The sequence below is a fragment of the Rhinopithecus roxellana genome, chromosome 13 (assembly GCF_007565055.1).
Source record: "Rhinopithecus roxellana isolate Shanxi Qingling chromosome 13, ASM756505v1, whole genome shotgun sequence".
Taxonomy (NCBI): domain Eukaryota; kingdom Metazoa; phylum Chordata; class Mammalia; order Primates; family Cercopithecidae; genus Rhinopithecus; species Rhinopithecus roxellana.
This window is the reverse complement of record NC_044561.1, coordinates 91,621,293-91,648,729: the sequence shown is the minus strand read 5'-3', so window position 1 is coordinate 91,648,729 and position 27,437 is coordinate 91,621,293. Positions and strand designations below refer to the sequence as shown.

Sequence of the window (27,437 nt, the reverse complement as noted above, 5' to 3'; positions counted from 1 at the left end):
AACGAAGCTTGTTGTAAATGAAGATCAGTGGAGGGAAATAATGATCCATCACCTTCTTTCCCAATTAGGTAAAGGTTGCCTCAGTGGGTGCAGACAACCCGCATGCTTCCAAGTTAGGCCCAAACAGGCTTGGGCATACATCGAAAGATGAAAATAAGTGGCATGAGCTTGATGCAAACAGTCGTATCATAGGTGAGTCTGAAAGAATGGGAAGTAGGGCTCAGAGACATCCAGAGCACTCATAATTGCTAAATGACCCATTTCACATCCTGAGCAAGAAAAGTCTATTTTCCTTTGTGTCAAAAAATAGTCACAATATATTAACAATTGTATTTAACATATTAACAATTTTGAAGTGCTAAGAGCCTATTATGAACTTTTCAAATGTTTTCTGAGCCAGTTAAACAAAACCATTATTAAAAATTAAATTACATAAACTTGCCATTAAATATATTATATTAAAACAAAGTTCAACATAATTTATCACTTTGTAATTATTTCACTACATTAGTTATTCTGCATGGTCTTGCTATTAGTTATGTCTTTTGCATCCATATGGTGAAAACACTACATAACGTGCCCTCCCACCTATCTTTTCTCAATTCTGTGTTTTCACATCGGTGATGTCACATAGGTAATTGAAACCAGCCATGGTGGGAGTGTTTACACCACAGGAATTAGTAAACACTACAAATCAAGGCTTTTATCTTTTTTGTTTGTTTGTTTGCGAGCAGGTCGTTAAACATTTCCCAACACAGCAACAATCATTTTCACTTCTGTCCTTTTCATTCCTTCTACTTCCTGTTGATTCCTGTCTTCTCCTCTCACCCCTATTCTGGTGATGTCATGTTTATGTCCATTGCCTCAAAAAATGGAAGATACACTAAAAGGAGAGGAATAACAACTGTTTTCCAGCTTTTGAGTTGTAAAAGGTTAGGCCCTCTGGGAAGAAAGCAAGCTCATATACACAGATAATAAAATAGATTTTTGAGAAGGTAAGATTTGGAAAAGCAAAGTTTACTGGCTTACCCACCCCTCAAACAAAATAAGGGACTTGGGGAGAAGAATGGGCATGGGGGTGGCTCCCTAAGAAAGGAAAACCATAAGACCTTAGGCACACCTCCTTGGGACAAGATTGATTGAAAACCAGGATAGCTTTGGAAGAATGAAGTAAGGGTTAAGCCTCCTTTGGTGAAATTCCAAGTAGTCAGGAAGACTGTGGGTTAGAAATAGAAGCAGATTGCATCTAGCCAGTTGGTCTTCATCAACTTGACCAAGTGTCTGCCTTCAACCCCACGTGGCGTAGGTCTCCTGCAGACCAGGATGGCATGACAATGCGAGAAAGACCCTCATCTGGGATCTTGCAACAGAACTTTAGGATTATGCACCAGTAATCTGTAGGACCAAAGACTGACAGCCATGTGAAGGATGGCTCACAAAGATCAATGTGACAGAGGAATCCATACCCCTGATCCCATGCTATGCAAACCATGACACAGTGAATACCTCAGAGCTAAACATCCAGCCCTGGGCAAACATGTGGAGACCCTAAATTAACTGAAATTAAGTTATACTTTATTGGGGCATAGGGTCTTATAATAGAAATTAACTAGAGGAGTTGCAGAAAATAAAGACAACTGAATTCTTACGTGCTCGAGTTTGTGAGCTTGGATTGGTACCAACTAACCTTGACTGGATGGGAAACCGAGTTTTGAAAAATTACCTATTTTAAGTGTTCTTTTTGAGTTCATTTTGCCATTTGCCATATAAGGAACAGGTATATGCCTGTCGCTTCCAAGGGCCAGGTGGATAATAGGTTGTATTAATTGAACTAGTGGTTATGCCAGTGAGGGGTGCCTATATGCTAAAGGGATTTCAAGGGACAGAATTTTGGAAAAATGAAAGTGTGTTATCAACTTTCTCATGTCTTGTCTGACATCCAGGAATCATCCTCATGCCAGGACAATGTCTATCCCAGACATCAACATACTAAAAGAAACCTACATGTTCCCCTCTCTCTTTAACTTTTGGGAAAGATTGTACTATTTTTACAAATATTCACTGCCCATCTGTGAGAGAGCATTCTATTTGCCTACTCAGTTGGCACCTGGCTTGGCCACATGACTTGCTCTAACAAAGAAATGTGAGAGAAGTGATGTGCTTACTTTTCCTTTGCCATCATGACCAGCAATGTTCCAGGTTTTAGAACATTGATTGCAAAAATGACTCACTTCTCACTTCTCCCTTTGTAATATGATTTTATAGCAACCCTCACAAAATATGGAGATCCCTGTCCCTAGAAACTGGGCTAGCCTGAGACATGATTTGGTCCATAGAATGTGGTAGAAGCAGTAATGTGCCTTTTTGTTAACTAATTTGCAGGAGGGTTTACACTTTTCCATTCGCTGTTTTGGAATCCTGATACCATCATGTAATTCAGTACGGGTTAGCTGAAAGAGGAGAGACCAGTGGACCAGGGATTCATTGTCTTAGCTGTGGTCATCCTAGACCAGCCTATGCCAGTTAATCCCCAAATAGGTGAGTGAGCCAAGTTGAGCTCAGCTGAGCCAGGCCCGGATCAGTAGAACTGTACAGCTGGCATGTAGACTCATGAGAAAAAAATAAGTGTTTATTGCTGAGTGCTGCTGAAGTTTTGTGGTGGTTTGGAATTATAGGATTAATGTGGCAAGAAATAACTAATAGACAGATTGAAGCTGGTCTGTCAGTCTGCACCCGGAGTACAGAAGATGTAGGACAGAGCTACAGCAAGCAGGCACAAGGCACAAAGCATTAACAAGAAAGAAACATTCATGTAAGCCACTGAGATATGGAGTCCATTTGTTACCCAGAGTAGCCTAGCCCATAGTGATTGATATACCAATTGACATGCCTAACTGTGTTTGGTTCCTCAACTTCTCGTTTCTTTTATTCTTGCTGGTTGATTTCTTTTCTATGTTTTCTATTTCATAGAAACTGGGGTTGCACAGATCTCCTATGACATGGACATACAGCCGCTTCTTTCTTGGTTATTCATCCTGAATTTTCCATGACTTTGGTCCTATTTTTTTTTAACTTTTTAAAATTTTATTTTTTTTAAGAGATGAGGTCTCACTATGTTGCATAGACTGGAGTGCAGTGGTGCAATGGTACAATCATAGTTCACTGCAGATTCGAACACCTGGGTTCAAGTGATCCTTCCATCTCAGTCTCCCAAAGTGCTGGGATTACAGGAATGAGCCACCACATCTGGCCCCAGACCTTAGTGTTAAGATTCATTTCTTTCCCTTATATTTGAGGATCCTGGGACCAAAAGACTGGATTTTGTTGAATGAGACATTTTTTCACTTTGCTTAGTGATGAGAGTCTGCAAGACAACAGCTAAGGTTATATTTTTGGGGGTCATTTGCAGATTACTTTTAGAATTTACTTACTTTTATGTTTATTCACAAGGTCATTTAAGGTATAGTGCCAAGCAACCAACAAAGCATGACTTTTATTTTTCAGGTTGCTGGAAAATTGCTGAACTCTCCTGCAGTATTTTAAATAACAACTGAACAACTTTCAAAACAGCCCATCCATCTTCTCTATTAGAAATACAGGTGCTACCAGAGAGCACTGTAGAAGATGCTTTATTTCTGTCGTTCAAAACATGGTTAGACATTCCAATGGTAAAGAGTAATAGAAACAGAAAATTGTAAAAGAAATTGTCACCTCACTATATGTGTTAATGTGAAATGTTATTATTGCTTTGGAAAGTCTGCTTTGACCATAACACTTTTCTCACTCTGCCTTTAAATTCCAAGTAATTCTAGTTGGAGGAAAGACTGTCATCTTCTGAGTTCTCCTCTCAAAACTCTTCATGCCCAGTAAGATCAAATGCAAGGTTATCCTAGCTACAACTAGGAGGTTAACTCCTAGTGCTGAGAAGGCCATGGATGAACACAGAAATGCCTCTGGTTAGGAACCATTGCTGACTGAAACGTCCACTCACTAATGGTGGGCGTGGACATTGGTACAACCACTTTGGAAAGCTAGCACTAACCATGAAAGTTCAACATTTGTAACCCACCATGACTCAGCACTCTTATCCCTAGGTAGTACATATTTAATAGAAATGTATATATTTCTTTACCAAAGGTGTATAATATAATTTTTTTAGCATCTTACTGTGCCACACAGGCTGGAGTGCAGTGGCACAATCATGGCTCACTGCAGCCTAGAACTCCCAGGCTCAAGAGATCTTCTCTCCTCCACTTTTCAAGAAGCTAGAGTACAGGCATCTTCCATCATGTCTGGCTAATTTTTAATTTTTCTTTTGTAAAGATGGGGCCTCACTTTATTGGCCAGGCTTCTTTTGAACTCCTGGCCTCAAGCAGTCCTTTCATCTCACCCTCCAAAAGCACTGGGGTTATAGGCATGAGCCACCACATCCCATCCTATAATAGAGTATTTATAGCAGCATTATTCATAATAGCCCTAAATTGGAAACTACTCAAATTTCCAACAGAAGTAGAATGGAAAAAATAAATTGTGGTATATTCATACAACAGGATGCTCCCCAGCAATGAGCATGAATAACCTACAGCTACAGCAAAACATCATGAATCAGTCCCACAAATATAACATTGAGTTGGAAAAACAGATGCAAGAGTTTAGACTGCATGAGTCCATTTTTATGAAGTTTGAAAATAAGCAAAACTAGTCTGTGGTGTTAGAATTCAGGATGTTTGCTACTTTTAGAGGGTGGTGACTTGGAGGGGGCTATGAGGAGGGCCTCTGTGAATATGATAATGTTCTGCTGGCTGATCTGAGTGTTGGTAACATGGGTATGTTTCCTTGTGAAAATTCTTTGAATTGCACTTTTATTTTTTTGTATATTCCTTTGTATGTGTGTTATTGTTTACTAGAGAGTTAAGGGGAAAACAAGACAAGAAAGAAAACAAACAACTATTCCAAACTGTTCTTTTGATTATAATCCTATTATAAAGTCTCCTAATATCACTGATCTCTTTTTGTTGTATATGTTCCATTCAAAATTTTATATTCATTTGTGTGTCAGCCTTATATATGCCAAAACAGTGCCTGGAACATATAGATATTCAATAAGTATTTTTGAAGGAAATGAAAGGATGGATGGATGGATGGATGGATGGATGGATGGATGGATGGATGGATGAATGAATGAATGAAGGTCTAAATTCCCAACTATTCAGTGAGCAACATAAGGTCAGAAATTGTTTCTTGTCTTGCTCACCAATGAACCACCTATCTGGCACAATGCCTGATACATTGTAGGCCCTTAATATATATTCTTATTTTAAAAGACAAGAAGAAAAGAAAGGAGGAAGGGCGGGGGGAGGGAGGAAAGTAGGGAAGAAGGAAGGAGGGAAGGGAAGGAAAGGGAAGGGAAGGGAAGGGAAGGGAAGGGAAGGGAAGGGAAGGGAAAAAGCAGGAAGGAGACAGAAAGGGGATGGTGAGAGGGGGTGTTGCAGGGTCATGGTATGTCATTTCTACCATCCTGCCTGTAGACATTTAATGCAGAATTGTGCTTTTCTCATAGTAACTTTTTTGCTGATATTTTGTAGTCATTGAGCAAAAGCTCAAGTGGGGAACAACAGACAGACCAGGTAATTCTCAGATTTCTGAGTGAGGGGGCTCAAACCAAATGACTTGGATACTCCCCCAGTACCTTGTTGCCTCTCCCTCTAAGAGATACAGCGGCCTTTGGGCCCGCCTAAAGCTCCATTACACAGGCTGTATTTAGCAATCATAACTTTATATCATTACTGTGTAGGCCGGAATATGCCACTTTGGCATAAGGATTATTTTGAGCCAAAGGCAATCAAGAAAAAGAAGATACAAGGAAAGCTCTCTTCACTCCCCTTATCTGCTTAAAAGCAGGACATAAATTTACAAAAGTGTACTTCCTCCCCTTTCTACCAGGAAAGACAAAGTTTGATCCCCAAAGACAACCATAGATGCTTACCAGCCTGGAGGTGGCACCAGAGGAGTCTACAGAACAAACTTTACTAGTTGGTCTTTACCTACCACTCACTTCCCATATATTTGCCTTCCCACAATCTGCCACTGTTAGAGACTCAAGGTCCTTTTCTTCTGTCTTGTCACTTCTTTAAAAATGTATTATTCTTCGTTGAAGATGTCATATAGACTGACGTTCTAAGCCATCTCATGAGAGTTACTCAATACCTGGGTATGTTCCGTGTATATATGAAATAAACGTTCAAAACCTGTTTTGCTGTTGTTGTTAATTTGTCTTTTGTTTTAGGGGCCCACAGCTAAGAACTCAGAAGGGTAGAGGGAAAATTATTTTTCCTCCACTACAAATGTAATGGCTAATAGTACTGGTCATTACATTTTTTCTTGCGTCCCAGGCACCTTGACATTCTTACAAGAGCTCCAGAAGATAGTTGCTAGTATCAGTCCATTTTAGAGATGCAGAGACTGAGCACTTAGATATTTTGCCTCAGGCCTTACAGTCTGCATTTGAACTGAAGCTCTTAACATCCTGTATTTTTTCCCCATTGTTTGTTTTTATTTATTTATTTTACTATAGTTTATGTTCTAGGGTACATGTGCACAACGTGCAGGTTTGTTACATATGTATATATGTGCCATGTTGGTGTGCTGCACCCATTAACTCATCATTTATATTAGGTATATCTCCTAATGTTCTGTATTAATCAACCCCATCCACCCGAAAATTGCCAGTTTTTACCAAGGTAAGCACTTTAACCATGATGACAGGTAAAGTTTCTTGAGCATGATACCAAAGGTACAAGCACCAAACTCTGTTCTAAATGCTCACATACCTCCTGTGTTACTATCTGCCATACTACAGATGAGGAAACAGAGACACTGAGGTTCAGGGAAGGTCCCAAGGTTATAGAACTTGCCCATGAGGGAAGTAGCCTGGCTCCAGTGCCTATGTTCCCAATCATTACACTATGCTGCATCTTAAATGCTATTTCATTTAATTTGCTGCTTTTAAGACTTGAACCAGCATCAGAATCACCAGGGAAGCTTATTAAACATATTCCAGGACCCCATCCTTATGGATGTTGACTCAGCAGGTCTGGGATGAAGCTACGAATCTGCATTTCTACAAGTGTCCAGATTTTGCAGAAGCTGCTGGTCCAGTGACCACACTTAGAGGAGCAGTCATTTCATCTTCACAGAACTCCTGCACGGAAGATGCTATTACTTCCTCATTTTAAAGGGGGGGCTTAAAGATCACATTATCTGCACAGTGCTCGGCATATGGTAGGTGGAAATCAGTGCATTTTGCATAAAGCAGGGAAATGATTTGCCCAAGATCTCGTAGCTTAATGACGCTGTGAATATTTAAATATCTACTTTTATTTCAGACAAAAAAACTTTTAAGAACAGTCCATGGAGTCAAGGCTTTCAAATTCTCCATCTCCCACAAGGTCTAGAATAGTTTCCTGACAACAATGAGCAAACAGGAATTGTGCTAAGTTAAAGCGAAATTAGAACATCGCCCAAGAGTTAAGATTCAAGTAGTTATATTAGATTAGAAAATACTTGTTGTTTTCTTCAAGTGCCTGTTTTTCCTTCACCTATCAAAATTTAGTTTGTCACTAAAGATTGCCTTTGCATATATTTTAACAGACAGAAGTAATATTTTTCATTTAGACTAACCCTGGAGGCCAGATAAAATGTATAACAGTTTCTTGTTCATTCTTGTTTAACTTGAACAATATACTAATGTGATCAATATCTAGTTCCACTTTCCTCGTTAGTAACAATAAAATATTGCCATCCAGTTATGGTTCCTCAGAGTAACTAAGAGCATTTAAAAAGTGTTTCACTTTGATCACCCTCATGTGTAAAAATTAGGTAGACATTTCTGGAAAATGAAAAGAAATTAATGCACCAAGGTGGGAAATGGAGCCCCACCATTACAGGGGCTCTGAGTTCATACAACTTACAAAGTTTTAGGGCCTTTGCCTCCCTCGAAAGTTGAGCTGAGCTCTGATGTTCTCAATAATGGATTCACGGAAAATACGGTTTTGTACATTTTCTATCCAAAACTGACCCCAACACCTTCCTTATCATTCTTTGCTTGACTATTCCCCCAAGATCAAGGGCACAGGGATTGGTGCTGCCCTCACTTCCTTTCCATCACCCTCATCTTCATACCCCACAAGCTGCCCTGCACTCAAGCTGCACCACCTCGGAAGCGGATGATGTTGGTGAGCTCCCAGGTCCTGAGGCCCTTTACTGGCTCTGTGCCCATCTCTTTGATTCTGCCTGCTATGCTTCCATAGTTTCAACCTGAGAGCTGCCTCTGAGACTCAGCATTCTTTCCTCCCAATGCTTGGAAATATGTATCACCCTGGGTTGCCTATAGTCAATGACTAACTGGTACTGAAGGATAAAAGTCCAGTTGTCTCAACTTCAAACAAAATCAAAGAAAGGTTATGTCCAGCCTCTATCATCATTACATTCATTCCACCTACTGCCCCCTCACTCTTAGTAGAAACCAAGTCTTCAGGCCAGGCACAGTGGCTCATGCTTGTAATCCCAACACTGTGGGAGAGATCCCCATCTGAGGTGGGTGGATCATTTGAGGTCAGGAGTTGGAGACCAGCCTGGCCAACATGGTGGAAACCCCATCTCTACTAAAAAATAGAAAAATTAGCTGGGCATGGTGGTGCGTGCCTGTAGTCCCAACTACTTGGGAGGCTGAGGCAGGAGAATTGCTTGAACTCAGAAGGCAGAGGTTGCAGTGAGCCAAGATTGTGCCACTGCCCTCCAGTTTATCTCCTCCCAAGTACTCATATGTGTCCTGTGATACAAATGATTGAAGGTATGAGATGGAAAGGCAAAAAAAAAAAAGAGGAAGCTAGGGCTGGACATGGTGGCTCATGCCTGTAATCCCAGCACTTTGGGAGGCCGAGAAGGGTGGATCACCTGAGGTCAGGAGTTCGAGACCAGCCTGGCCAATATGGCGAAACCTCCCAAGTAGCTGGGACTACAGGAGTCCACCATCACGCCTGACTAATTCTTTGTATTTTTAGTAGAGACGGAGTTTCACCGTGTTAGCCAGGATGGTCTGGATCTCCTGACCTCGTGATCCGCCTGCCTCGGCCTCCCTAAGTGCTGGGATTGCAGACGTGAGCCACTGCACCCAGCGGGCACAGTGCTTTTAAGCATATGGTTGATCAATATGGTGGCAGTGTCGTTACTTACTTTTTTTTATATTTGAATAATATTCCATTTGTGTGGATATATCACATTGAAAAAGTCAATTTATAAATTGGTGGACATTTGGGTTGTTTCCACTTTTGGTGGTGCAATAAACATTTATGTACACATTTTCATGTGGACATATGTTTTCAATTCACTTGGGTTTATACCTAGGAGTGGAATTGTTATGTCATATAAAAACTGTGTGTTTGAGTTTTGAGGAACTGCCAAACTGTGTTTCTCAACCTGGATAATCTCAATTGGCCAATTTTCATGTTCACTGATGCTTCTGCCAGGTCAGTTTTGCTGTTGAGCCTCTCCAGTCAATATTTCATTTCAATTATCGAACGTCCCAACTCAAGAATTTTTAAAATTCTTTCTGTAATCCTATCTCTATTTAATGAAACACAGCATGAACGCGGACAGCGGAGGTTGCAGTGAGCTGAGATCGTACCACTGCACACCAGCCTGGGTGACAGACCAAGACTCTGTTTAAAATAAATAAATAAATAAATAAATAATAAATAAATAAATGAAAAAAAGAAAAGAAATAAGGTCTTCTCCAGACTTTCCCTCGATGTGAGCAAATGAGTTCACCTACATGCAGGGATCTGGGAGAAGAGTGTGTGAGTCATGTGATGCTGAGGATACGGTCCAGAGGAAGCTGGCACAGTGGTGCAGCAGGTGCAGATCTGACAAGGTTAAAGCTCCAGGAAAATGAACAGTGAGGTACAAAGAGACGGAAGAATCTTGGATTTGATTGACAATGCTTGGTGAGAAGATAGGCTGCCATAGGAGGACGTTGCAGTTCCACTGAATGAGCTTCCTAAACCTGAACAAGACAATGTTGGCACCCAGAATCTGCCAAAGAACAAGAAATGAAGTGGACAGACTTAACCTTACAGCACCTCCATGAGAACGTTCCCCTTATTATAAACTGACACTTGGCTCCTTTCTCATGCATGGATTTTTTAAAAAATACATAGATACAAATGTTTTATTTCAATCTCCTAATTCAAATCTTTGAGTAATAAATCAACACTAAAATATGTATACTTATTTAGTTAGTGGCAGCTACGTGCAGCATGAAAATATTTACAGAATGAAAAGCTGAGATTTCTCAGGAGTACAGAATATTTGGCTCTATAAATCTAAATCTCTTCATTGAGAAGCTTATAATTGGATATGATTGGTTAAACATTTGACTTTAACTCTGATTTTTGCTTTACTGTCAAAGTTTATCTCCTCCCAAGTACTTATATGTGTCCTGTGACTGACACAAATGATTGAAGGTATGAGATTGAAAGGCAAAAAAAGAGGAAGCCAGGGCTGGGCATGGTAGGTCACACCTGTAATCCCAGCACTTTGGGAGGCCAAGGAGGGTGGATCACCTGAGGTCAGGAGTTCGAGACCAGCCTGACCAATATGGCGAAACCCTGTCTCTAATAAAAATACAAAAAATTAGCCAGGCATGGTGTGTGGGAGTGGGGGGGCTACAATCTCAGCTACTTGGAAGGCTAAGACATGAGAATTGCTTGAACCTGGGAGGTAGAAGTTGCAGTGAACAGAGATCATGCCACTGCACTCCAACCTGGGCGACAGAGCAAGACTCTGTCAAAAAAAGAGGAAGCCAGAAGCCAGACATAGGAGTGTTACAGTGTTATTAACATTTCATGTTATAGAACTTGCTCATGGACCAAGTAGTCTGGCTCCAATGCCTGTGTCCCTAATCATTACATTATGCTGCATCTTAAATGCCATCTCATTTAATTTTGTGCTTCTCAGACTTGAACCTGCAGCAGAACCACCAGGAGGGCTTATTAAACATAAACCCTCAGCGAAAAGCATTCTGAGTGGTTTTAGCCTATAGATGTTATGGACATGTAGATATCCCATTCACTGATTACTGGCATCCCTCAGATTCTTCATGGTATTTTCAAATGTTGGATAAATCTGTAAATTAAAAAATTATCTGACAGTTACCCCTGTTCTCCCTGCAGTGTCCATTGGTGCTGCTGGAAAGCATGTCTGGCTAGGTAGACTGCTAGTTTTATCCATTAATGGCATTTCTTATTTTCTCAAAGCCCTTTCAGATAAAACCAAACCACCATGCAATCAGTATTTACTTATATATTTGTATAAGTACCTATATTTTGCAAAACACATCTGTGTATATTTATCTCCTGAAATTACTTGCCTCTGTTAATCAGTGTCTTTCATGTTCTCTGTCCAGATTGTAAACTCTGGGAAGAAGCCATGGCTTATATTTCTGTATCCCTTACTTAAAAACTAAAAGCACTGAATAATTGAAATCTCTTCTCAAAACAAACAAACACTGAACTGTAATTTGTGCTCCAGAGCTCCGTGTGTGACCAAGCTGAGGCTGGCATTTGCCCTGAAAGCACAGTCTTGCTTGGCCTCTCCTCCTTCCATGTCCTGCTTGCTCTACTCCCTTACTGACTTCTCTTGGGAGCAATGCTCTGATAAATTACCTGCCCACGTAGGCTCACCTTAGGGCCTGCTTCTAGAGAACTAAACCTTAGACAGTCTCTTTTGAGTGACAGTCTCTCCTGAGTGCCCACCTTTCCATTCCCAAAGTTACTATCTTGGTTCACTCCTTATGGCATAAGCAATTCTCCTAGCCATTGTGCCTCTTCCATCTAGTGTACTGTCAGACAACCTCTGAATGCATGTCCCTGATCACACCACTTCTCCAGTCAAAATCAAGCAATAGTTATTCATTCGTTTGCTGTGGAATTTAGAAAAGACTCCTTGGCCTGGAATTTAAAGCCTTCCATACCATAACTCCAAGCTAGCTACTTTTTTTTTTTTTTTTTTTTTTTTGAGACAGAGTCTTGCTCTGTCACCAGGTTGGAGTGCAGTGGCACCATCTCGGCTCACTGCAACCTCCGCCTTCTGCATTCAAGCAATTCTCCTGCCTCAGCCTCCCGAGTAGCTGGGACTATAAGTACATGCCACCACGCCTAGCTAGCTTTTGTATTTTTAGTAGAGACAGGGTTTCACCATGTTGGCCAGGATGGTCTTGATCTTTTGGCCTCATGAACCACCCACCTCAGCCTCCCAAAGTGCTGGGATTACAGGCTTGAGCCACCACGCCCGGCCCAAGCTACCAATTTTTAATTATTGCACATAAGTTCCTAATATCACATGGAACTCAACTCTGACAAATTCCTGCCCTACCTTCCCTGTTCCTCTGCTCAAAACTTTTCTTTTATCTGGAATGTCCTCCCACTTTATTTAAGTAGGAAAACCTAGCCTGTCAATCAAATCTCTGTTCAAGTGTCTTTTCTATCATGAATACTTTATTGATTCTCTCTTTTATTAGTGTCCTATTGCTGCCATAACAAATTACTAGAAACTTAGTGGCTTAAAACAACACATATTTATCTCACAATTTTGTATGTTAGAAATTCAGGCAGGCTTGGTTGGCTTGGTCCTCTGCTTGGGATCTCACAGAAGACAAATGGAAAAGTTGTTGCCCAGACTAGCTCTTGTCTCTTGGGGATAAATCTACTTTAAAGCTCCTTTGATTGGTTGGTAGAATTCATTTCCTTCCAGTTGTAGTACTGAGGTCCCTGAACCCTCTATCATCAAATCCAGTTGTTCAGAAGCCTCAGTTCTCTTTGACTTCCTCACTGTTGCATCCTATCTGCCTCCAGCTGGGAATGTTCTCTGTTAGATTAAGCCCACCCAGATAATTCCGCATAAGCTCCCCATCTCAAGGCCTATAGCCTTAATCACATCTGCAAAACCTCTTTTGCCATGTCACATAACATATTCATGGGCTACATGATTTAGGATGTGGATATCTTTGAGGGACCATTATGCCTACCACATATCCCCCACCATAGAGATGATCTCATTCTACCCTGAAATCCTGTGGACCATCATATCTCCTTTCTAGTAATTTTATTTACATATAAAGTAGGAACAGCTCACTTCAGTAGTACTATGTGTCAGGCACCCTTATTTTTTTTTTTATACTTTAAGTTCTATGGCACATGTGCTCAATGTGCAGGTTTGTTACATATGTACACATGTGTCATGTTGGTTTGCTGCACCCATTAATTCATCATTTACATTAGGTATATCTCCTAATGCTATCCCTCCCCCCTCCCACCACTCCACGACAGGCCCCGACGTGTGATGTTCCCCGCCCTGTGTCCAAGTGTTTTCGTTGTTCAATTCCCACCTATGAGTGAGAGCATGCAGTGTTTGGTTTTCTGTCCTTGCAATAGTTTGCTGAGAATGATGGTTTCCAGCTTCATCCATGTCCCTTCAAAAGACATGAACTCATCCTTTTTTATGGCTTCATAGTATTCCATGGTGTATATGGTGCCAGGCATTCTTTTAAGCATTTTACATATACTACCTCACTTAATCTTCATAACAATCCTAGGTGATCAGATTTGGTACTGTTACTATCTCCATTTTATGGATGAGAAAACTGCAACAGAAAATTTTGTATCTTATATGTTAACAAATGGTAGAACCAGGTATGATAAAGATGATGCCATGTTTAACTAAATTGTTCAATTTCCCTTCCAGTTGCCACAGGAAGATTTTATTTCCAACTGCCCTTCGTCAATCACGTGACTGATTCTGGCCAATGGAATGTGGCCAGAAGTGATGAAGGTCACTTATCTGGCCTAACCCCTGCTTTCTGCAGCATGGTTTTTTATGCATGCTCTCTCTCTCTCTCTCTCGAAGCAAATGGCCCCAAGATGCAGAAGCCATACCATGAAAGGAGACTGGACCTCTGAGTCACCTCTTTGAGCAGAGAAAGTCAGGAGATCCTCCTTACTCACACTGAGCAGTGGCATGTGGGTGAAATCACACCGTGCTGAGTTCCTGGAACTTCAGGAATCTTTGGTACAGCAAAGATGATACTTTGATTAACACGCCAAACTCCAAGCTTAGAAAATCTGGATGTACAGCGTGTGTTCTTAATTGCAATGTTATTTTTTCTCTTCCTCCTTCCTTTTCTGAGTAATAATACTTCTACAATTGCTGAATAAATCCAGCATTCATGGAGATAACATAAGTGTGGTAATTATAATGCGTTTGTAGCATACCTTGTATTGTGGTGACTCAGACACTTGTATTTTCGGTCTAGCAGGCTGAGGTCTAGGTGTCATTTTCCTTTCTACCTCCTGCTATACTCAGTGCATTGTTTAACATACAGAAAGTAAACACTTGCTGAATTCAATGTAGAAAATTGGAGTTTTCAAATAAATTAGTTATAAAAATATATTTCAAGAAAAATATTCAGTGTACTAAAAAAAAGTTAACCTCTTTAAAACATTAAGAACACAACCTATTGACACTGAACGTACACACGCTGAAGGGTTCTTACCTGACTGTTGACACCTGTCAGGTGGTAACTCCTTGTAACAAGTTTATTAGCAAAAAAACTATGTTGCATTAGAAATATCAAAATGCGTTAAAGACCTGTGATAAAGTGGCTCGCTTAAGGGTAGCTGTGATTATTTCACCCCAATGTCCTCTCCAAACAGTGAAATAAAAAATGTCTCTTTCTCTAACACTCAAGTTCAAAACAGAGGGAGGCCTTTTTTCTCTACCATGACAACATTCAAATAGAACATGTATCACTTTGGACTTTAAATCAATTTGCATATTATCTGGTAAGATTTATTTGGCAGGAAAATCAAAGGAGACAAGTAGGATTGCTGAACTAATTCCACTCAATCGTCCCTGACTTAAAACTACAGATTCTCAGAAGGTCCAAGAAATGGACATAAAACCAAAGTAACAAAAATGCAAACTGTTTATTACAATACCAAATGTCAGAATGCCGGCATAAATATATCCTGGAATTAGCCTCAAAGTAATATGCTTCTAAAAGGATTATAAAATCTCTAAAATAAAAAGAAAAACCTATTTTTTTTTCCTATTTGGACTAAGCTCTCTTTCTATTGTCCTGAAATGTAAAACTCTTTTACAATTATATTTACAAAATATGTTTGCATGCAAATATCTTATGAATACATTTATAATTGATTGTTTATATTTATAAATGTACATGCTATAACAGATTGCCAAGTTATAAAGACTTGCATAGATGTTTGTCTATCACAATGATGATGAATGCTTTTGTCTCCAGCCTTCTCCGCTTCCCTGAGGTCTAGATCCAAATTTTCACTTTGCAGAGGACCTCTCCCAGCTATTTTGGAGAGTATATTAGATTCCAATAGTCCTAAATCAATTTCATCTTTTTCTCTCCAAAATGTACTCTTCTAAAGATAGTCCTGATCTGGTTGATAGTACTGTCATCTATCAATCACCATGAGCTGACTGATCTTAACAAGATATCTAGAAGTTACCCTCTGATCTCCTTTATCCTACACTGAAATAGTTGCCAGAGCCTGTAGAATCTACCTCAAAAATGTCTCTTCAAACTGTTCACTCATCCCTTCAGAAACTTCTTGTCGAGTGTGTACTAGGTCGCTGTCCTTGGGGTGTTTATGTGCAGATTACACGATAGTGAGAAAAGCCAGGGAAAAAAAAAGAACAGGAAAGGAAAAAAGAAACAAGGAAGAAAAGAGAAAGGAAGGAAGGAAGCAGGAAAGAAAAGGGAGGAGAGAGGGAGGAAGGAAGGAAATTGGGAAAGGAGATGGGATTATTCAGATATATGCTATGAAAGAAATTAAACAGTGATATATGGCGTCTGACAAGGTAAGTGGAATCTACATCAGAAAGGAAAGAGAAGACAGGCCCCTCTGAATGGATGATGTCTGAACTGAGACCAGAGTGATGAAAACAAACAGAAGTTAATTTCTTTAAAACATTAAGAAAGCATCCTATTGACATCAAATATACACATGCTGAAGAGATGTATACAATAAAATAGCCATAGGATACAGAATAGGAGAGAGTTCTAGGCAGGGGGGAAAAGACTCAGAGGAGGGCATGGCTCCTCTGAGGAGGAAAATCAGTGGGGATGGAGGACAATGGCAAAGAAAGAGAGAGGTATAGGATGACTCCAAAGAAGCAGGCAAAGCCAGTGCATGGGCAGCCTTCCATTTTATCTCTGTTACCAGGGGAATCACTCAGAGTTTTAAGCAGGGAGCAATATGGTATGAATTATCTTTTTTTCCAAGAATGACTCTGGCTGCTGTCTGGATAATGGATTTATATGGGAAACAAGAGTGAGAACAGGAGAAAGTAGGAGGCTATTGTGGCCAACAAGCCTAGGAATGGTATTGGCTTAGACTAGAATTGCTGCAGCAGATGTGATGAAGCATTGTCAGATTTGGAACATTCCTGTATGGAGAGCTGACAGTACCTGCTAATGCAATCATGTGTGGGGAGGAGGGAGAGCACATGGAGGGTGTTGAAAGAGAAAAAAAAAGGATCAAAGATGGCTTCTTCATTGGGGGCCGGAGTGAATGTCCTCTCTCATCCCCCGCTTTGGTTGAGGTTCTCTTGGACTCTATCCTGGACAAAATCCCATTAGTGTCCTGGTTTCCATTTCTTTCAGTCTCCTATTCTCCCTACTACTTCTTGTTCAAAACTGTCCTCCTGATTATCCTGTAAGTCTCAGAATCATTTCCCTGGAAAACTAGATCAGTCAAGCTCTAGTTAGGAAAAGAGAATCTACACTAAGTATCGTCAGAGAGGATTTAATAAAGGAAACTTTTGCAACCAGATTAGAAAGCAGAAAGAGCACAAAGGGGGCACTGAGCTAAAACCAGATATTAGCAGTTTCAAGGTTATTGCCAATTCTAAAGTTGAGGTAATTCAGAGAATTAATATCTGAAGAATGCAGTTACTACCCTGAAGGCTGAGATAAACACAGGGAAAAGTGAGGAGCTCATTACCCTGGAGGTTGAAGAGGCTCCTAAATTTCCTTGATTCCAGCCTTATTATGTCCTAAACCCATCAGTTTCTTTTTTTTAGAACCGAGTCACCTTTGCACATGTCATTTACGCTATTTGAAATTTCACTCCTCTTACCCAGGAAACAGCTCTGAAAAGCCACCCTCAATTTCTCCAAGCAAAGTAAATCACACCCTCTTCTTTGACAGCTTTGTGCTTCCACAGCTCTGTGTCAACATGTATCATATTGGATTGTCATGTATCTATTTATGGAGCTGTCTTACCCACAGGTCCATGATTTCTTGCAGATAAGAATTATGTCCTGGCAACTTCTCAGTGCTCTTCTGGAGATGTTTGCTGAATCAATAAACATCAATCATCTCTGCTGTCTGTGGCACCTCACCTTCAACAGACTAGCCTGGGCATAGTGACTGAGCAGGTTTCAAGACCACCTGAAGGCTATGCCTAGACTAGTTCACCATCATTTCTGTTGCAATCTGTTGGCCAACACAAATCACATGGCCAGACAAAACTCAGTAGTATCCACCAGCAAGCTACAGGATTTATGTTGATATTTAGGCAACTTTTTGTGGTTCAAATTGGAGTACAAGATTAAATACTACTCGCCTCAACATTTATGCAAAACAGATACACAGTAAATGGTGGCGACTTTACATGTATGACATCTTTATTGGTCAGTTTTTTGGCATTGAAGAAAAACACTCCTAAACTTAGTGATTAGCCCAGCATTCTATGGATTGACAATTTTGGCTGGGCTCAGTGGGGTGGTGGTTCTTCTGGTCTCGCACTGCTCACTCATGCTTCTCTAGTCAGCTGTGGGTGGGTCGGGGCTGGCTAGTCTATGGTAGCCCACCTCTGCTCCATGTGGCACCTCACCTTCAACAGGCTAGCCTGGGCATAGTGACTGCGCAGGCGTCAAGACCACCTGAAGGTTGTGCTTAGACTAGTTCACCATCATTTCTGTTGCAATCTTTTGGCCAACACAAATCACAAGGCCAGACCAAACTCAAGAGATGGGGAAATAGATTATATCTTTTGACTGGAGGAGATTCAGTACTGATGATGGTATGCCAGTTTCAAGCCTTGGCTTCAAGAAGATGTACACACATCTGCTTGCTTGCTCGTGAAACTTTGCTGCCACCATAACTGAAAGTCTGGACTAACCTGTGAGGAGACAAGTGACCACATGGAAGAGAGTCCAGCTGGCACAGCTGAAGTCATCCCAGACTAGTCTACAGCCTGCCAACCCTTAAACATGAAGGAGAATGCAGCAAAGACCAGCAGAGTTGCTGCCCCACCCGCAGCTAACCTGAGACATGAGTGAGCTGAGCCAAGAACAGAAGAGTAATAATAAATTCACTGAGTCTGGGGATGGTTTGTTATGTGTCAATAACTAACTGATAGAACGAGTTTATTATCATCCTGCTATACTACTAACCTCTATCTTGACCCAAAGCAATTTTTGAGGGTTTTTTTTTTCATTTATTGTTGAAGATGTTTCCTTGAGTCACCTCTCATTGGTACATGTTTTCTTCCTCCTCCTCCTCCTCCTCCTTCCTCCTCCTCCTCTTCCTCTTCTTCTTCTTCTTTTTCTTCCCCTTCTTCCTCTTCTTCTTCTTCTTCTTCTTCTTCTTCCTTCCTCCTCTTCTTCTTCTTTTTCTTCTTCTTCCTTCCTCCTCCTCTTCTTCTTCTTCTTCTTTTTCTTCTTCTTCTTCTTCCTTCCTCCTCCTCCTCTTCTTCTTCTTCTTCTTCTTCTTCTTCTTCTTCTTCTTCTTCTTCTTCTTCTTCTTCTTCTTCTTCCTCCTCCTCCTCCTCTTCTTCTTCCCCTTCTTCTCCTTGTCCTTCTCCTCTTTCATTTTTTTTTTTTTTTTTGACAGAGTCTCATTCTGTTGCCCAGGCTAGAGTGCAGTGGTACAATCTTGGCTCACTGCAACCTCCATCTCCGAGGTTCAAGAGATTCTCCTGCTTCAGCCTCCCATGTAGCCGTGATTATAGGCAACCACCACCATGCCTGGCCAGTTTTTGTATTTTAGTAGAGACAGGGTTTTGCCATGTTGACCAGGCTGGTCTTGAACTCCTGACTTCAAGTGATCCCCCCGCTTCAGCCTCCCAGTGCTGGGATTACAGGTGTGAGCCATGGTGTCTGGCCAGTTTCTTTCTTTCTTTCTCAGTCTTCCAATATCCAGTGGCAAATTTTTGCATTCATGACTGGGACCATAAATACATACGACCAATGGCCAGGGTCAGTTATGTTACCTGTCTTCAGCAGTGTGAGTGGATAGAGCACAGCCTCCACAATTAGACAAATTCAGGTTTAATCCTGGTTCTGACACTGACAACCAATGTATTTTTTGTCAAATTTTTAAATCCTTCTGATTCTTGGTTTCCTTATCTGTAAGATGAAGATAATGATGCAAACCTATGATCCCCACATAATGCTGTCCTGGTTGTGTACTGTATCATTTCAAATTCCATCAACTGTTGTTCTTCAGTATATAACCTGCATGGCTGGTCACGGTAGTTTGGGGTTGTGGTAATGGTAGTTAGGTCGTTTGAGTAAATATGAGATGGCGTGTACACAATAGGTACTTAGTAGTTCTTCTTACCTCCATCTACAAACTTCCAAACAGAATGTTAAAACCTGCAACAACTGACACTCCAGGCTCTAACCCAGGGGTTGGCAAATTATGGCTTATGCATCAAATCTGGCCCAGAGTCTGTTCTTGTAAATATAGTTTTGTTGGAACACAGCCATACCCATTGTCGCTGGCTGCCATTTCTACAGTGGCAGGGCTGAGTCATTATAAAGAGCCCATTTAGGTCCACAAAACCCAAAATATTTATGAATATTTACAGAAAATGTTTGCAGACCCATCTCTAATGTCCTGTGCCTTAAACTTTTATTGTACATAAGCATCACCTGGAGAGCTTGTCTAAAATGCAGATTCTAGGTCCTCGCCTAGCAGAGATTCTGAATCAGTACATCTGGGTGAGGCCTGAGATTCTTATTTACAACAAGCATCCAAGTAAAGATGACATTGCAGGTTTAGGGACCACACTTTAATTTGCACTGTTTTTAAACATCTGAAGTAACTTAATTACATTAAATCCTTATTTTTTAAATGGCAAGGTATTAATCAATTAAAAACCCATACAAACACACTGAACTCACTCTGTGAAAAAGCTTAAAGTTGTGCTACAGGAATTGACTAAATAATGACTGCAGGTCATTTTAAGTACTATGTGCCTCATAGATAATTCATGTTTATTTAAGGGAGGAAAAAGTTAATCTAGGCCAAGGACAGTAACCACCAGCCAACATGAGAAACCAAAACACAAAAACAAAATAAAGACTATATATTAGACTTTAATTATTAGCCTGTGTACGAAATGAAAAATCCATCTCAAGATTTTCTTAAATTACAAGGTTTTGCTTCTCCTAATTGTGCCATTTGTCTTATTCCCTCTAAAATATCTAATAGTGGTATACTCGGTGACAACCACATACTCCATGGCTCAGAATAATTTATATTTTCCCCACTAATAACAGATTGCAGATGCTCTCTTGACAGGCTTCAAGATTTCAGACTGATTGCTAACCAAGCTGCTTGCTTAAGACATACTAGGTCAGATCTGTTGCGATCCAATTAATAATATTTTAAAATCATCCTACAGTGAGCTTCTAGAAATTATTATAATTAAGCTGGTTGTTAAGCGCTCACCCTTCCTTGGTCCCTAATTTAATTTCCTTCAGTGATTTCTTCCTTCTACCTATCTTTCTACTTCAATGCTTAAAATAAAAAGAGCAAATCACTTCCTTCTAAAATTGTATTCATATACCCTCATTTTATCTTGATCATTTAGATCATCCTCCCTTTATTACTAGAAAAATGACCTGAATATTATTTTGAGACTATTTTAAATATGGAATGAGCCTCAGAGAGACAGAAACTCTTAAAAGGCTATGGGAGAGTTAACAGTTACATCTATGTCTGGTCCAAAGATATAAAGTTAAAAGAAAATGCTAGCTTCTGTAATATGGGACCTGAGAGGGGAAATGTGGAACAAAAACCTCACACACTGCATGTACAGATTCAAAGATTTATGAGCTGTTACAAGTAAACACACACCCATACACTCTAATGGAATTGCCTTTAGATCTCATAATGTGCTCCTGAAATAAATCCTCTATGCCAACTGGGATGTTAGAATGAAAAAAAGAGAAATCTGGCTTACATCCAGGTTCCACCTCTCTGTCTTTTTTTTTTTTCTTCTTTTCTCCCTCCTTTCTCTAAACTTCATGTTTTCCTCCCTTCCTTCCTCCCTTTCTTCTTTCCTTCCTTCTATGGACGTAGATCAGATGAAATTGGGTCATTCTTGTCATAGTCAACTAAAGCAGAGTCAAGAAGGCAGGGAGGAAAAGCACTCAGGGCACATAACATTGCTCTAAGACTGTAATTCTGTGCAATCTTGGCTGCTAAAACTGCCTACTGTAACCTGAAACCATGGCTTCTGAAACAAAGGGCTGCAACACAAAGACTACTTTTACCTACCAGAGTCCTACCAATCAGAACTTCCCAGCTAGCCCCAAATTTTACCCGTGCTAATGAACTTTCTCAAAGAGGCCTACGTAGTGTTTCTCCTTTTCATAATATAACGTTTCCAACCTCCTCTTTGTTCTGCAGACACACCAAAGACCACCAACCAGGTCTGTGTATATGACCTGAATTTCAATTCTTTCTTTCCAAATAAAACATTAAATTTAGAAATTCACTTCTATTAAATACATATTTTATTTTGCCTTTGATCCTTCCTTCCTTCCTTCCTTCCTTCCTTCCTTCCTTCCTTCCTTCCTTCCTCCCTCCCTCCCCCTTCCTCTCTCTCTTTTATCCTTCTGTCCTTCCTCCTTCCCTCTCTCCCTCCCTCCCTTTCTCCTTCCTTCCTTCCTTCTTTTCTTTCTTTTGCTACAGCTAACTCATTGGATTTTTTTGAGGATTAAATCAATTAAATTTAATAAAAATGTCATGGTAAATGCTTGATAAGTATTAATTATTATTATTACTATTACCTTGATGATTATAAAACAGAATGCTATTCATTAATCCCTTTGTCCTTGGCATTTTCTGTGGTCTAAATGTTTCTGCCCCTGCCAAATTCATATGTTGAAATCCTAATCCCCAAGGTGATGAAATGAGGGGTTGGGGCTTTGGGGAGTGATTAGACCACAAGGGAAGATTTCTCATGATGTGATTCATGCCCTTATGAAAGAGGCCCAAAAGAGCTCATTTGCCCCTTCTGCCAAGTGAGGACACAACAAGAAGTTAGAACCTGACCATGCTGACACCTTGATCTTGGACTTCCCAGCCTTCAGGACTGTGAGAAATAAATTTCCATAGTTTATAAGCCACTCCGTTTATGGTATTTTGCTATAGCAGCCTAAGGGACTAAGCATTTATCTGACCATTATGTAGAACCCATTTCTTATTGACTATAATCTCTCTGTCCTGGACATCTACGTTTATATTCTTTTCATAATGCAAATAGAGTTTGGTTTGATGTATGATCCAGCTTTTTGGAATCATCTCCCAAAAAAATATTGGCCTTTGAATCCTTGCCTCAAGGTCTGCTTTTGGGAGCTCTCAGATTAAGATATATATTTAATGTTGAGAATGTTATACTGAAGGAAACATGGATAAACCTAAAATTCATAGCAGACTGCCTAGGAAATAGAAGAGAATCTAGTGGAATGAAACAAACATTGCTTAACTCTGAGAAGCAGGGCTTGAAGGCAAGAATGGGCTTGTTCAATAGGTCTCTCTGGGTAGGGAAAGGTGGAGTGGTGTCCATCTTGATCTTACTCATGGTTCTGAAATGTAAATTAGCCACCAGAGGTCACAGTGAGTGAAAAACATTAAGACGTTTCCTAGAGTACTCGTGGTACTATTTTCCAGTTTAAAACAACAAAATAACAACAACAAAAAAAACAGTAGATGTGAATAGGAAATTCACAAAAGCAAAACGAGATGAATTAATTTATAGAAGTTATGAAAAATACATAAGCTTATTATAAATTTAAATGCCTTTAAAAACAAAAGCCCAGTTCTCTTACTGGGAGTATTGAAAATTACAAAATCAGACTGACCCTCACACTGAAAACAATTTAAGATGCTAGCTAAAACATGAATAACATATTTTTAGATGCATGCTGAGTGAATAAGCAAGTGTGGACTTCTCAGGGGCCAAACACCAATTGAAAATAGTATAACAGACAAGCCAGCAGACAGTCAAGGCCAACTTCAGGCTAAGGAGATTTGAAAAGTCCGAGGGAATTTGAGATTTGGTGTGTCTTGAAATCTAGTTGGCGGATGGAGTTGACTGGGATCGGGAGACAAAGGCAGAGCTTACACACATACAATGTGATCCACATAGGGCTATGCTCAGAGCAAAGATAAATGGGCTGGGGGACTGGCGGGGGAAGTTGCCTTTACTGTCTATCCTCCACAAATTCTCCAATGCTTCACACCACATGGATCAGTAAGAAAAGTGGATCATCTGAAACCTTAGCATTGGGTGAGTCACAACTTGTTCCTTTCATAAATCTGCAATCTAATTACTATTACCTGTATGGTCTGAAAAACCTCACACTAAGAACTTAGCTTAAGGCTGTATTTTGGGGGTTAGATTAGCTTTACTAAATAAACCCTGGAGGCCAGGAGTTTGAGACCAGACTAAGCAACATAGTGAGAACCTATCTCTAAAAAACAAACAAACAAACAAACAAAACAAAACAAAACAAAACAGCCAGATGCAGTGGTATACTCCTGTAGTCCCAGCTACTTGGGATGCTGAAGCAGGAATATTGCGTGAGCCCCAAAATTTGAGGTTGCAGCAATCTATGATTGGGCCACTGCACTCCAGCCTGGGTCACAGAGTGAGACCTTGTCTCTACAAAAAATATTAATTAAAAAAAACCCTGAAATATCAGTGGCTTAACAGAATTCACATTTATTTATTGCTTTCACCACATTCAATGCCACAGGTTGGAAACTGGAGGTGGGGAGTCCCCTCTGTCTTCATTACATGGCTCATAAGGCTTCCCTGAGCATCTACATCTACCTGTCAGTCAGGGGAATGTCACCTGTCTACCTGTCAGCATGGGGATGTCAGAGGTAATGTGTTAGAGTGTAAAAAATGGCCCCCTGTCCCCATGACCCCTTGCAATATTACTTTGAAGAGGTGGAGTCTACTTTCCCATGCCTTGAATCTGGGTTGAACTTATGACTAGCATGGGCCAATAGGATGTGGTGGAAGCAACATTACAGAACTTCTCTCTCAAGCCTTAAGTGGACTGGCAGCATCTACATTTTCCCCGTTGGGCTCAACCATCATGTTGTAAGGATGTCCAGGCAATCCTGTTGGAGAAAGAGGCCAGGTAGAGGCCAGAGATATGGGTCATCACATAGAGAGACAGGTCACAAAGAGGGGGAACAACAATATCCCAGCTCACAGTGAGCACCAAAGATCCCATATATGATAGAGATTATCTTGGGCTTTCCAGCTCCAGCAAGTTTATGCCATAATGCAGACATGTGAGGAGCCCAGACAGGACCAGCAAAGTCTGACTCAGTCAACTGACTGTTGAAATAAATAAACCTATTTTTATTTTAGGGCACCAGGTCTTGGGGGTTGTTTGTGACACAGCAAAAGGGAACTGAAATGGATGTTCATTTGGTAGTAAGGATTTTATATTCCATGTTTGGAAGTGGGTCATCACTCCATTCCACTCATATTTCATTGTTGAGAACTCACGCACAAGGCCACACTCAACCCCAAGAGAGGCTGGGAAATATAGTCTAGCTATGCATCCAGGATGAAGAAGGAAATGTTTTGGTGGACACCTGTTTCTACTACAGAAGTATTCCTCGTTTGTTAGTTCCTACACTCTAAGAATAGGCAGAAACAGATAGTGTCTGAGGGAATTTACCTTACCCCAGACTTCAAAGAATTATCATAAAGCTCCAAATAAAAAAGACGAGGGAGACATAACTCTAACTATTATAGCTATTTCAAAAGAACATAGGAGGATGTTATCCCCCTAAAATTCAAAATAAGCCAGTTCCCATAAAGATGATGTATCAACACTGACTCAACAGTAATAGGAAATCTGAGTGGCCTTATAACCACTAGAGATAAGGAATCAGCACTTTAAAGCTTCTCTGCAACGAAAATATCAGATCCTAACAGATTTGTGGACAAGTTCTAACAAACATTAGGATAATTCGATATGATTCATACTCTTCTAGAGAATAGCAAAATAAAGAATATTTCCCAACAGTTTATGAGGTTAACATAGTCATGACACAAGAACCAAAGAAGATTCAGGAAATGGAAATTTACAGGAAATTCTTACCCATGAACATAAGTATACAATCCTGAAAGAAAAATTCAACAAATTGAATTGAGCAATGTACAAAAAGGATGTATCACAACCAATTTATATTTGTCCCAAGAATGTGATGCTGGTTTAAAAAGTTATATATATACACAATATACATATAACTTTTAATATATATTAAATATATAAATCTATTACACACAAATAATAAAATTTACTGTATTCTGTATTAACAAGTTAAGAGTCTGGTTTCCAGTCTGACATGTAAGGAACTTGGAAGTCATCACTCTGTCCAAACAATACATAACAAGTTAAAGTAAAATCAATTATGTCCATCAGAGAATTTAGGTCACAAGGTAAACTGCTGCCCTAAAAATTGGACAGACAGACAGCTGGATACAGAGAATCAAAATTTAATAAAGCAGAGATTCACAGGTTGGAAACTCTGTGTGAGGACCAGCATTGGAGCAAGAAAATCTGAACTGTAAGTGATGAATTGTTGGAGGCTCAGGATGGACAAGCTGAGAGTTTAAAACTCTAGAGGGGCCTAATTTTGGGGGACATGAATACTTTTGTGAGTTTTACCTCAAGTAACTCTACTTAGGTTCTCACAGTAACGCCTGAAGTTCCTTCTACTTGGGCCGGGCACAGTGGCTCACATCGGTAATCCCAGTACTTTGGGAGGCCAAGGTGGGTAGATCACCAAGTCAGGAGATCAAGACCATCCTGGCTAACACGGTGAAACCCCGTTTCTACTAAAAAATACAAAAAATTAGCCGGGCATAGTGGAGGGCGCCTGTAATCCCAGCTACTCAGGAGGCTGAAGCAGGAGAATGGCATGAACCCTGAAGGCGGAGCTTGCAGTGAGCCAAGATCATGCCACTGCACTCCAGCCTGGGGGACAGAGTGAGATTCCGTCTCAAAATAAACAAACAAACAAACAAACAAACAAACTGAGTGTGGTGGCACGTGCCTGTAATCCCAGTTTACTCGGGAGGCTGGGGCAAGAGATTGGCTTGAACCTAGGAGGTGGAGGTTGCGGTGAGCCTAAACCATGCCACTGCACTCCAGCCTGGCGACAGAGTGAGACTCCGTTTCTAAAAACAAACAAACAAACAAACAAACAAAAAAACTAGTTTCCTCTGCTTTCAACATGGGGATGGAAAAAAATAGCCACCTTGAAATAGATCACTCTATTCTTAACAAGGTCTGCCCTCAAGATAAACTATTTTACCAAAGCCTAACCTACTGTGGTTTTACCAAAACAAAACTTACCTGAGAGAAGGAGAAAATCTAACTCCAGTCCCCTCTAGCCATCCTGTCCCAGCTAAGTAAGGGAAAAACTGAGAAGCACTTTTGGGTTCACACTCCAGGGCACAGGCTTAAAGCAGGCTGAGAACTAATCATGGGACTATGGAACCTTCTACCCTTCTCCTCTCCCCAAACTTTACCACACATCACCAAACACATGTTTACAGTGGTTCCTTTTACCAAAAACATCACGTCCGGCTATCAAGAAAAAATGACAAGGCAGACTAAAAAGTGAAAACCACAGTTTGAAGAGCTAGAATGAGCACTGAAACCAGAGTCAGCTATGGCAGGGATGTTGGAATTATTAGATTAGCAATTTTAAACAACTGTGATGAATATGTTAAGGGCTCTCACAGAAGGAGACAACACGCAAAAACAGAGGAGTAATGTAAGCAGATTGCTGGAAATTCTAGGAAAGAATAAAATGGAAGTGGTGAAGATCAAAAACACTATAACAGGATTGAAGAATGACTGAATAGATTTATTGTTAGACTGGATACGACTGAGGAAAGAATTTCCAAGCTTCATGATATGTCAATATAAACATCCAAAACGGAAAAGCAAAGAAAAAGAATACCAAAAAAAGAGGACTAGAATATCCAAGAACTCTGGAGCAACTA

The 27,437-nt window shown here is 40.3% G+C and overlaps 1 long non-coding RNA gene and 1 pseudogene across 1 annotated transcript in view; one reads left to right on the top strand and one right to left on the bottom strand.

The window, feature by feature from the left end:
- Positions 1-27,437, bottom strand: part of LOC104655762 — a 61,234-nt gene that overhangs the window by 18,473 nt on the left and 15,324 nt on the right. The window lies entirely within an intron of this gene.
- On the top strand, positions 9,949-10,172 carry LOC115892912 (annotated as a pseudogene).